Source organism: Pseudopipra pipra, chromosome 2, assembly GCF_036250125.1.
Source record: "Pseudopipra pipra isolate bDixPip1 chromosome 2, bDixPip1.hap1, whole genome shotgun sequence".
Taxonomy (NCBI): domain Eukaryota; kingdom Metazoa; phylum Chordata; class Aves; order Passeriformes; family Pipridae; genus Pseudopipra; species Pseudopipra pipra.
In genome coordinates, this window is record NC_087550.1 from 60532965 (window position 1) to 60546137 (window position 13173).

The 13173-nt window shown below is 41.7% G+C and overlaps 1 protein-coding gene across 7 annotated transcripts in view; it reads right to left on the reverse strand.

Moving 5' to 3' along the window:
* The window catches only part of ENOX1 (ecto-NOX disulfide-thiol exchanger 1), a 361204-nt gene extending 360657 nt beyond the window's left edge, over nucleotides 1-547 (reverse strand). For 3 of the 7 annotated variants that reach the window (XM_064645686.1, XM_064645684.1, XM_064645685.1), the window contains exon 1: nucleotides 204-543. The gene's annotated coding sequence lies outside the window, so the exon portion shown is untranslated. Of the gene's footprint in view, nucleotides 44-203 lie in introns of those variants that run through there. The other 4 variants (XM_064645689.1, XM_064645688.1, XM_064645691.1 and 1 more) reach the window with 3 other exon arrangements.
* Between the last annotated feature and the right edge of the window lie 12626 nt (nucleotides 548-13173).

Sequence of the window (13173 nt, forward strand, 5' to 3'; positions counted from 1 at the left end):
CGGCGGGGGCGGCGCGCAGACCCGGGCGCCGGGAGAGGGCAGCCGGAGCCGGGCGAGGCAAGCGCCGCCGGCGGTTCTGGGGTAGCGCGTCTCGCCCCTCTCCCGCCGCCCTTCCCTCCCTCCCTCCCTCCCTCCCACCCCGTCCCTCCGCAGCGCCGGGAGCCGCCCGGGGCGGGCTGCCGCCGCGGGACCGCCGTACCTACCGGCTGCCGGTGCGGGGCCGCGGAGCAGCGGAGCCGCCGCCGCCGCCCCCCTTCGGCGGCTGCCGGGCCCGGCGGCGCTGCAGCAGGCGGAGGACGCCCCGCGGCGGCGGGGAGAGCGGGGCCGGGGTGCGGAGAACCAGCGGCCGCCGAGGCACAGGCAGCGCGGTGCCTCTGCCCGGCCGTGTGTGTGAGCGTGTGTGTGTATGTGTGCTGGGGAGGGATGCTGCAAGGGACCGAGGGAAAATTCTCCCCTCCTAGCAAAGCCGCCGACAAATGGCAAGGCAGGTGTGCAGGGGAGGCAAGGCTCCCGGAGGAGGAGGAGGAAAGGGGAGAGGGGCGGTGAGAAGGGCGGGGAGCGCACAGCCGTCACGGCGTCCCGGGGACAGCGGCCCCGCCGAGGAGGTGCCGGGCGCGGCCCCTGGGGCGGGCGCTGGGGCCGCACGACGCAGGGAGAAGCCCCGCCAGCAGCCGCGGGAAGCGCGGCCCGCTCCGCCGGCGGGGCGGGGAACCGGCCGTGGGTGGGCAACGGGGAGCGGGCCCAGCGGAGGGAGGGGGTGCTTCAGGCACCCCGAGCAGAGCATCCTGCCACAAGTTTTCCCCGAGGCCTCCCCCCTCAAACGTCCCTGGCCGCTACCCTGTGCAGCTTGTGGAGCTGCACCCCATCCGACGGGATCGGTGGTTTATTTGGGAATCCTCCCGTGCGGGAGGACCCTTCAGGGGACACCCTTAGCTATAGGGTCTGGTTTTTTGCTTATTCATTTCCCGGGCAGGAGACAACTCTCAAGTGTGACAAGAGCACCTGACCTTACCTTTCATCCACGAAGCCATGGGGCAGGTAGCCGAGGACAAGTCTTCCCAGGACAAGCCGCTGGGCCCAGGGGTGCTAGCAGATACAAGTGCTTCCCCAGAGCCAAACAGGTCTCCCAGAGAGACCGCTGAACTCCTCATCTGAGCAGGGAATTTAGCAAGGCTTTTGCAGCTGCATCTCTGCTCCCACAGAAGGTGCTAGCTAATCTGAACTCTTCCTGTTATTTGAACGGGAAAAACCTGCTCCTTTCTTGGCCTGAATTACCATGCAGGGCTGTCCTAAGCAGTCCCTTTCCTCTGTAGAGATGGTTGTGATTTAGTGCCAAAGAAAGCCTTTGTATGCCCATTTGTAATGCGTTTCAGCATACTTCTATGTGACGATTAGTTGGTAAGAGAAAAGTGGCTGTGGCTGAAAGGTGGAAACTAACATCAGGTATTAAATATTGCACACGGCAGCTATGATTTCTAGTGGTAGGAAGAAAATCTGATAGAAAAATCTCCTGCCTCTTATTTTCCACAGTACTTCTTTCATCAAAGCAATATGAAATTATATCCACAGGTATTGGGCTAATTATGTATGCTTACCAGCCCATCAGCTTGGGTCTACCAGCAAGCACACTTACAAAACAGAAGCAATTTCCACACCACTGGGTTCATCTGATTTAAACAATACTGGCTTGTGTTGCCTCTGTGTGTAGTTTTTTTCCCTTGGCTGGCAGGGTTAGTGTCACAGCTTCAGTCTGAGAAGTGACAACAAATAATACTGGCACATACTATACCAAGCAACACAAGGACATGCATGGAGGACGAAACACGGAAATTAATGCACTGATTTAGGTAAGAAGCAGGAGTCACTCTTGGTCCAGCTGTGCAGATGTGGATTATTTATTTCCGGACTGGTTCTTTCTTTGCTTTTCAGTGGCAGTATGGTTAGCTGAATAAAGAAGTTGCTCAGAGTATTTCTGTTAAATGTAGCCCTGGTGAAAGTAAGATGTAATTATAACTTGGACATCCTCTTCTATATTATTTACAGTAAAACACATATTTTCAGTCCTTTAAAGCACCAGCCCTAAACCTGTTCATCCTTAAGCAAGCACCTTTTGAAAAGCACACAAAAAACCTGTGGGAAGTTCATGCACAACTTGTATTTCACCTGTAAACTAGCTTGCAAAATCAAGGACTAGTTAAAAAAGACCACACAAACTCCACTGCCTGAATATATTTCTTAAGTATTTTGCCTGTATCTGTGTTAAATTTGCTTCTTCATCTCTTTCTCCTAACACTGAATGCAATTGTACTTAGAAACACACACAGATAACAACACAACACACTTTAAATACACTTTTCTTTACTGTTGCATAAGCTTTGGTATAAAACAGAGGTAAAAGAAAATATTTCTGCCAGTGTTAGTCTTGTTTAATGTAACTGACTGAAGCAGGGAAACACTTGACAAGGTTGTCTCATTATGGCAATTCAGGATTGTCCCCTGCTTCCCTCCCACAGAACTGCCTGGACAAGTGCAAGCACACAAACACAAATGCAAAAATCTGCAGAAGGTGTTACTGTATTCATGTGATTTTCACTAACACGTTCAGCATCTATCTGCTAATTTTAGGTCAGTACCAGACGAGTTCCAGCCAAGACCTCTCTTTGTTATGTTCTGAATAGCTCTTGGGAAGTTGCTGGCTTGACCCTGGAGACTTTACAGTCTAATTTTTTAATAACTGAAGGATTATTTTTTTTAATTTAAAAAAGGACTCATTTTAGCTGTCACATAAGCATGCATTATATCCCAAGACTTCAATCGAAGCTGCACAGACATATCTGAGAGCACAATTAGGCCCTCTGGACCTTTTAAAGCTTCAAAAATAGTCATGTGTAATTCCTTCTTCTGTGGATGCTGCAAGCTTTAAGAGAATTTTTGAAAGCTGTAAATTCCTATTTATCCACTAAGAGGCTCACGGGCAATCTTCCCCTAATGGAAATAGAACTGTAAAGCTGAAACATTAATATACAGAATATGATACATTACACAGGGAGACTCGTCGTAGCCAAGAAGAGGGCACAGTGGCCACGCCGCTATGGAGCCAGTGCCAAGCAGGTTCAATCCCCTTTCTTGGCTTCCTGCACATAGGTTTCACTGTCTGATTTATATTAGTACTGCACAGTTCTCTCCTTAAAAAAAAAAAAAAAAAAAAAAAACAACAACCAACAACAACAACAATAAACCCTCTGACCTTTGAATCCCTCATCTGCATTGGCTGGCAGCCGGCATTGGCGAATCGGAAGGCACAGTTTGGTCTAAATGCAAGACAGCTATTCTTCAATAACTGCACTGTTAATATGCAAATCTCAGTCCGCCGCCGACTGTAATCTCCTGCCTCTGATTGGCTTCAGTGATGAAAAAGATTCAGGTTATTCGTTAGCAGGGAAAATACGTTCTTCAGGTTCCCCCTTAAGATGAAGCATTAGAAAGCCTCAAGAATGTACAGGCTAGAGACAAACAACAACAAAGCAAGACAAAGAGAATCCAAGCAAATAGGATTAGAAATGTGATAAAAGGAGAAACTGTGCATTTAAAAATTTTCCTGATTCCTTCTCCTCTTCCTAGCTTTCTCTTGGGAGTTTTCTCAGTGACTGCAGATGGGCCACTTTTGTTTTGTTTGGTTGGTTGTTTTCAACCCTTGCCTTCTACATATGATGTTGTGGTCAAGTTCACAGCAGAAGACTTGAATTTGTACTGATTATGTCATTTCTGTACTGGAAGACATGCATGTGTCTGTCTTCCTGAGTCAGCTTTGTTGGCTGGCAAACAGAATGCTTGGAAGCAATATGTCAACATGTATTGATAAATATCTTGATACCAAAAAGGTGAATGGAGCAATTAAGCAAGAAGCAGTCCATAGTTCAACTCTTCAAAAGCCATTGCAAAAAACGACCACCAATATCAGCATCAATATTGGCATATTCTTCACAGAAGGCCAGACTTAGCTAACTTCTGAACTTAATGTTAAATTCTGAGGAAACTTTGGAGTGCTTGGAAGTCCTCAAAGACCCTGAGATTAGCTCAGTTGTTTGGAGCATGGTGCTAAAAACACCAAGTTCACAGGTTCGATCTCTCCCTGTATGGGCTAGTTGCTTTAAGAGTTGGACTCAGTGATCATTGTGGGTCCCTTTCGACTCAGCATATTCTGTGAAAGCAGATGTGCAGCCACACTGGTCCTCTTTGGCTTTATTTTGTAAATCTTCCTTCATTCTTCAAATTCAGCTTTCCTGAAACACAGCACGTGACAAGGTGCATTGTCTTCATTCCTGTACAGATGCAGCCAGCTCTTCTGCTTCCTGCTCCAGGGTGGCAGATGAGATCAAGTTGGTAATTTCTTAGATCAAGGTATCCGGGCTGAAATTGCAAAATCAGTATTAATCCCAGTGAAATCAGTATTAATTTTATCATCAATTTGGTCACAACTTTGCTTCTCAGAGCTGGCAGCACAGTATTTTTGGAGGACTAGACATTGACTCTAATTTCCAAATAAGATGAAGAAGGCCAGGCACTGTTAGCGTTCAAATGAGTGACCCTTTTCTTTCCTCATGCTTTTTGCCAAGGGGTAGCTAGATAATTTTGTGTGGATGGACAAAGCCTCTGACTAAAAAGAAGCAGAGCTCTGAGAAGTAAGGTAATCTTGCCTGTGTTTCCCACAAAGCAGGTCAGCCAGCTCGTTGTACAAATTACTAAACAAAAAGTGAGCACACGCACCTGTGAGGAACCTGCAGTGAGCGTGTGATAGGATTACCTGACTGCAAGTCCTTGAACACCTGGGAAGGATGGAGGATTGAGCTCAGAGGGGAATTCACACGGGGCTTTTGATTAACTTGCCACAAAGAGAGAAGCTATAAAAAATAGAGACCTATGCCACAAAGCTGTTTTCCTTTTCTGTCTCACTCATTTCAGATAAAAAGATAATGGGAATAGCACAGAGAAATGCAGGCAGATATCTGAAACTAAAGCTTAGAAGGAAAAGATTTTGACAAGAACCACATAAGCTTCCCACAGCAAAGGTCAAACAGTGACTCCCATGCAAATTAATGCCACTTCAGCTATTATAAAGGAACTTTAGTATTTCAGTTTCAGCAAAAAGCCTGAAAAAGGCATTATGCAATCCATTTATTCTGTTGGGTTTTTCTCCCAAGTGATATGGCTATCTCTTTCAAATATATATAAGGATTCTCCTTTAATAAATAATAATAAAGCTGGGAAATAATTAACTCTTAAATGTGTTCTCCCTGGTCTTGCTTTAGAGAAGGGAAGAAAAAAACTCTACATGCTTCAGCAGGCAGAGCTACAAGCACGTCCACCTAGATAATTGACACAGCCGTTGAGCCAGCACAGTGTTAACTCTGTTTTAAGCTTCCTCAAATCGTCTAGCTTTAGAAACCATGTAACTTAATTGGATTGCTACAGATCTGACAGCTCCCGTGGATGGTATGCTAACGGATTGCATCGCTACTGTATGATCCGATACGTGAGCTAATGCTGTCAGTCCTGTGCACTGTCACCAGCCCTGAAGCTTGTTTTTCATCTTCCAATCACTATCAAAGAATGAAAACAACTGTGTTCCTCTCGTAAATGTGAAAAATTAAATTTGAGAGAATTTAAAACCACCATATATGTGAAGCAGGATATTTGAGCCAAGCCTCACATCCTTGGTCACGTAGGTGATTTTCCACCATGTGGCTGGTTCCACTGAAACTCCAGTTAACTCAAACAGGCTTGTAAAAATAGTCAGTCTTACTTAGATAAGGAAAAGTCTGCTGAAAACAAGGTCTTTTTCATCCTACAGGAGAAAATATGAAGACAATTTACAAGGCAACACTATGTATGCTCAGTAAACACAGGTAGAGAGACAGTGTGGATAATAAAAGCTTAATAGCAGACTGACAAATCCAAAAATGCAGTTTCAATTTCTACTTTAATGAAGCAAAAGCTAAGAATATTTGTAAGCTGAAGATGTCCACAAGGCATGAGTGACAGGTAGGTGCCAAATCATCATCAAAAGTCTGGGAGAATTAGATACCTCTCTGCCATTTGAGTCAGCAAACACCTCCCTGGCTTCAGAGATCTTTCAAAAGAGAAGATTGGTAATTTGACCCTTATGCTGTCTCTTTGCTGCTTATTTCCTGAATGCCCATTATACTCTATCGCTGTTCTGTTTGTTTTGCAATTTTTATTTAGAAGTCACCCAAAGCAAGCAAATCCTAGTTCTTAACTCTTACATGGACTATTTAGATATTATTGCCCTATCTTGGAGCCCAGGGAAGTGGGTGCACTGAAAGCACAGACTTAACTTTTTTCATGTTTATGTCAATTAATACTGAGTTAAAGCTGCTACTGATTATTTAGTAGACAAATGTCTGTTTATTCAACAACACCATGGGAAATTTCAAAATAGACAAAAGTAGACATTCTAGAAGAACCAATTGCAGTAGGCTAGTCCTAACTCTTTTTTCTTTTTTTTTTTCTTTCTGTGTGTATGTGTGTGTGTGGGAGGGGTGTTGGTTTCTTGGGTTTTTTGGTTGTTTCTTTGGTTGTTGTTGTTGTTGTTTCAGGGTTTTTTTTAAACTGCTCATAATGACATCTTTGCAGAAAGTGATGAATAAAATTACTATGTCCAGACACTCTTCTCTGAGGACACTATCATCATTTTTCAGCAACTGTCCTTCTTCTTTTTGCCTTAGGTGATAAGTAGTCCTTGTGCAAACCTATCAGATAGGCTGTTAAAGGATTATTTTTCCCAAACCAGACCATTCTTCAAGACTCAGCCTGACTTACCTTGCTTGTGAAGATCTTCCTGAATGAGACTATAAAATCCTTCCACTGTTCTTTGTCATAACCACATCACTATGCCAAGTTTCCACAAGCCATTAACTATCAATACAGTCCATCCATATTTTCCATGCATACTTCCATCAAATAATGCTTAATTCAAGCTACTCTCAACCCCAGCATTGAACTTTGATGTTATAAATAGTCTAGAATTTTACTAGGAGGAGAGATCCTGATTTTTTTCCTTACTTCAGCAATCACTATAATGCAGCCACACGTGGGGTGGCTCTTTAGCAATACAGAACAGTGCTATATAATATGATGATTTGGAATGGAAAATAAAGACTAACGTATTCAGCTGAAGTGGCAACTGAAATTTCCATAGGCAGAATATAATTACCTAAGCTGGCATTCTGCCAGGACACTGGTGTTAACACTAATACTCCTACAATACTCCTATTTATGAGCAATATGGAAAAAAAGTAACAGCAGGATTTTTTAATTGAACCAGTGTGAACCCAACTACACTAGCTTGCAGTCCAATTAAAATTGACAACCCAGTGAAGCGGATACACATAACATAGAGATAAATATAGAAAATCCAAGTTGTTCTCTTTTTCTTTGTCCTCTCCTCTTGGTAGTTTGATTTGATTTTTTTTTTTCCTGCTGGATATTTCATTTCATTTTCTGAATCTCTTGATGCCAGGAAACTATCATTGACTGGAAACACTTACTAGCTTTTTGCAGCCAGCTTTATAACTTAAAATAAAGATGGAAAATTATATCCTGTTAAATGTTACAGCATTGCATTTCTTTCCTTTTCTACAGCACACAGTATTAAAATTACATTGGCTGTGCAGCAGGAGATTAGAAAGAGCAACTGCTTTTAACCTTTAATAGTAAATGACGCTGAAGTCGCTAAATCTGTCTTTGAATCCCACAAAGTGCATTGCACTATCAATTGGAAACTTGTAGCTAACCTTGAAGCAAGCGATCTGATCCCCCACCAAAAATACTGCAAAGGCTAATTCTGAAAGGCAAAACTACTTCCTTTTCTCTTTTTTTTTCTCTTTTGGGAAAAATAAATTCTTTAAATGGCATAAAATATACTACACTTTTTTCTCCTTGTTCTGTATTCTTTACTCACATGAGCATGTCTTTCTCAGACACACAGAACCATGCAAGCACTCACAGAGGTCAAAGGGACCCCTGGAGAATTATTATTCCTTGTCTGACAGAGGTGTTGCGAGGCACGCTTCATAAGTGAAGTACCCTGAGAGCCCTAGATAACAGCTGCTATATGTTGTAATAAATTAGTACTATTCATTATTACAGAAGAGCTAAACCGTATTTGTAATTGACCGTTGCCTGAATCTTTTCTGAAGTTATTGGGGCTTGGAAATATGCCTCAAAGTAAATCTGTTAGTTAATAGAATGAAGGAAGTAAAGCAGCAACAGGGTATGTTTTAAGAGCAAAACAGAAGAAAGTTCCCCTTGGCTGTATCCTATTGACCTTTAGTTCCATTATTGTTTCTAAAATGTTTTTCCATTTAAGGCATTGCCACTGAATCCTTCCCAGGAAGCTCTGGGAAAGGATATAAAGTGAGGTCTCAACTAAGCTTGTAAGTGACATCTCTAAAAATGGAGGGTTGAATTATGTTTTACTGACAGCCAGCTTTTAGGGGGGAAATTCTCCAGGCTTTGGTCATGAATCTTCTATAATATAATAAATGGTGCCATCTACTGGTTCTCTTTTGCTTTTGATCAGTATCAGGATTTGATTGTGCAGTGTAGCTACTCCAAGTAGCATTAAAACACCAAAGAATCAAGCCAATATGACTGTAGCTAGCATTCTTCCTGGATCTCGGAATGATTTACAGGGATTTCCACAAAGCAAACAAGCCTGAAATGAAATAAGAGCAGTAGGAGAAAGAAAAATTGTGAGAGAGAAAAGGGAGCGTTGCAGCAGACATGTGAAACTGGATTAAGGGTCCATACTGAAGACGGATACAGCTAAGCTGAACCAGATGCAGCCATCCCAGAGGACAAATCAGTAATAAGGCTCCTCAGAGAGAAGAGGAGAGCTTCTCCAATCCCTCACAATTAATTTTCTGTTAGAAAAAGAATAGCCAGTCATGGTGGTTTTTTTCCCTTCCACCCACTCCGGTTTCTACTATTAAATAAAGCAGAAAATGTAAACAGCCCTGACAGAAGAAATATACAGATACACAAAAATGTTATGGGTTAGTTTCTTTCTCAGAGTTAAATATTTTTCCTGGTTGACTGCAGGAGCGAGATTTGACTCTGACTTATGCCTCAGTAAAACTACACGGTTCTACTCTTAGGCACACTATGAAATTTTGGCATTTCCTCTGAGGTCAAACTGGACTCACTGAGTAAAGGAATTGCCACAGATATTATTTTCTATTGTTGCTTTGAATGTATCTGGAGAATTTGTTTGAAAAAGCAAAATTGGCTGTAGAGATATTTTAGTCTGATTTTCTAAGAAAAAGAGACTAATGCAATCATATCATCTGGCAACAGGGAAACAGTCTCAAAAATACACAATTATGTCAAGTGCTTCACAAAAAGCAGAGTGACTGTTAGTGCTCCTTTGGAAGAAAAAGCATGAGTGAAAGTTCTTAGATATCACACAACCCCAGCAGACACAAATCCACATGAAGGTTCTCTCCTTCAGTTTGACTTCCCGTAAAATATGTTTTGTCATAATACTCTTCACCTGGTAAGAAACAGATAAGCAGAAAAGGATGGAAATGCAGGTTATCGGTGCTACTATTATTGCTACAAATGGAACCTACATCCGAGTAAGTTATTGCTTCTTGGGCTTCAGTTTTATCTCCTATCAATGAAGATCATGTTTACCTGTGCCTCATGGACTGCTTTTAGACTTTAGAAATATAAGAAATTGTGGAAACCATATCTTGACACAGATGTAGATTTCACAGAATATTTTGACTTGGAAGGGATCCACAAAGATCATCAAGTCACAACTCTTAAGCGAATGGCCCATACGGGGATCAAACCTGCAACCTTAGTATAATTAGCACCATGCTCTAACCAACTGAGAATCAGAAGTGCAAAGAGAGTCAAGCAATTCTCACAGCAGTCTCATCTCCACTTCTGAACCCTAAGTTAAGATTTTTATATATCTCTCAGGAGTATGAGTTTTGGCAACAGCCACATACAGGAGTTTCAGGCAATACAACTCCATTTGAAGTTGTGCTGGAAAGGACAGGGAACACTGGAATTGCTGTGGAAAGCCTCTCAGGCAGCCCTTAAAATGAGAGGCTTCTGTAAAATCACAGAACACAGGTTGAGAATCCTATTCCCATATGTGTAATCAGGACTTTTGAAAGGGTGTAACCGAGGGCCACAAAGAAGCCTATGACAATAAAAGTGGTATACATTTTGTGATTAGCGTGCAAAGCCACTCTTAACAGACTGCTTTCATGTCAATGTGTGCCACCATTTTCTTAGTTTAGTTTATCCAGTAGTGGATAGCCTGATATCGCAAACCTGAAGTTCTAAGGATTTGATATCCTGCTAGATACACAACAAGGTTTATAGCAGGCTTTCATTAATCTCCCTTTACATTTTTCATAAGTGTAAGATTAGTGTAAGAATTTAACCAAATGAAGAGGATATTCAGCACATTGATTCCTCCCACCACGCAGGGGAGTTTCTGTCCCAGTACTGATACGCAAAGTTCTCTTTTTGGCACCAATTCTAACCTTCTGTCTCAAATGGACTCCAACTAGTCTGTGGTGATCTGTCACACAACTAAGTTTTAAGAGAAAAGGCCTAGCTCCTGTAAGAAAGGTGCTGACAATACTTCCATTCTCCAGTTCCTCTAAGTTCTTTGAACAATGTGTAGCACTGGAGAAATTGGCTACTTGCTGCTGTGCATCAAGCCCACGGCTTCCAGTTCAATTTCTGGCTCCAGAAACAGACAGGGAACAAGCATGAGCTCGGGCAGCAGATGGGGATGTTGCTAATTGGTCTGTTTTGATGCTGGGCCATCCACTGACAGTCACTTCGCACTTCTCTCTCAGCAGTGATTTGCCATGTCAAAGAGCTACAGATATGGGAATGATAACAAAGGAAGTGGAAACAGCAATCACTTCAGTGCTGACAATCCCTTTTCCTCCACTGTGCTAACCAAATTTGCTGCAGAATGTTGTGAGGCAGCTTGGACTTGGCAGATGCTTTGCAGACCAAAAGATGTGATTTGTGCTTTTTACAGTGTCAGGTGACAATGATTTTACGTGAGTGTTGTCATTTGTAATGCATTTTTGCAGCTTTCTTAAAAAGCCTGGTGATGGTTATAAATGAAGGAAAGCATAACGGTCTACCATATGTGCAAAATAATACACTGGGTGAAAACTACAGTGGCTCATAAACAAGGGATTAGAGCTCAGTAAAGGTTGTGAGTGTGACAGAAGTTTTACTGCAAAAGCAGTATTCACAACCAGGAGCAGGAATAAAAGACTGCAGTTGAAACTGGAAGAGAATTCAGGAGCATGCTGGAACCAGTGGTTAAGTTTTGGAGCTGTTAAATCAAACTGCTCCAGTTTAAAAAATGGCAGCAAATTACAATCATTATACTATGGAAGAATTCAACTTTCACATTTTCTTCTCTAGAGATTACAGACTACAAATCTTAGTAATTTTGCAATAACAATTGTAACAATTCTGTAATGTCTCTGCCATATTTTACAGGCTCTAGGACAGTAAATGACTGTGATTATACTGTTTTAGGGGAGGTACTATATCAGAGATTCTGTTTGCATTTCACTTTTGAGCAGAGTTGCTAAATTCTCTGTGTTTTTCAAGAATTTTTTCTGTTTTTCATTAAAATGAAAGAAAATTACTAATTGCAGTTCAGCCATTTAAAATGCAGTAAAAGAAGTAAAATATTTATTGAATTTAAGTAATAGAAAACCACAGGTGCCTAAAAAGGGATTTTACTGTCTGTGTGGATCTGTTTAATTATCTCATGTAAAATGTCACCCTTTAGAGGGGCAAGTTCTATTCTTTTATTTTTGATGGAGCTGTATATTTCTAAATATAGAAGATTGTCAAGGGAAATGCTGGCAGAACAATCAGTGGAGTACCTCAATACAAAAGATAATTTGAAATTTAAAAGCAACTATTTGCCTTGTCTTTTCTGAATGTCATCACCTCTATCCCAGACAAACAGAGGAAGAAAGACTGTTGCTGTGGTATTTCCAATGCAGGCAAACAACTCTAGGGAAGGGCATCGCTGCAGGGCAATTCTGCTTTCTTAGAGCAATTAATTTCACCAAAACACTTCTCTGAGGACTCTGAGGAGAGGGTGAATCACCTTGTTAAGGCACCTCTTTTTCACATAGGAAATCTAGATATTCATTTACAGGCTTGGTATGGCCAAGGTTAGGCAAGAAGAATCCCACACAGATTCAGCAAACTTCACTGCAAGTGGTCTCCTGCCTTCAATTCCACTATTGAAAGTCTCTTTGCCATGCTGGACAGGGACTGTTCAGCTAACACAACATCCAACCCAGGCTGTGGAGGGAGATGTTCTGCAGATACATTACTTGGAGTTCCAGCACTGAAGAACTGCACTAGTATGTAGTTCTAGTGTAGACTAAGGAGCATCATTCTCAGTTGGAGTTCATTAGGCACATCTGCAAAAGTAAGAGATTTAATGGCTGTGAAACAGACCATTCGCTTTCATGACTGCTAAGTCCCCACTGGAAGAGTACTCCCACTTCGCTATTGATTTAAATTAACTGTTAAGTTAAACAAAAATATCCTGAACGACATCCCAAAGGCAATTGCCATATAAGAATGAGGAAGAAATAAAGCCGACACGTATTTCACACTGGTAATTTGGTCTCAATAGCCAAAACATTCCTTTTGTTATCTCTAACAAGTATGCTTCATTTTCCATTCAAGAGAGGAAAAAACCTCAACAACTGTATTGCCAATCAAACATTTAATCAGAATTTTCTGGTTTTGTATTGCACGTTTCTAGACTTCTATTTTTAATATACTAGCACATGTTTTCTATTAATAGATCTTCTCTTTCTCATTTATACTTGACCTTCTATAAATCATTAATTAAAATAGTTAGCATCACAATATGTCAGTTCTTCATGTGTTCCATTGCTTCTAAAAACAATGTTAAATTGCTGTTTCTCTGATCAGCTGCTCTTTTATGCTTTTATGACAGCTTTTGTGTTGTTTGTTTCCCAATGTACATTATTTTCCACTCGTAAGTATTAAAAGCAAACATAATTATACTAAATGGTATCAGAAAATCAAAGCATTTGGGAA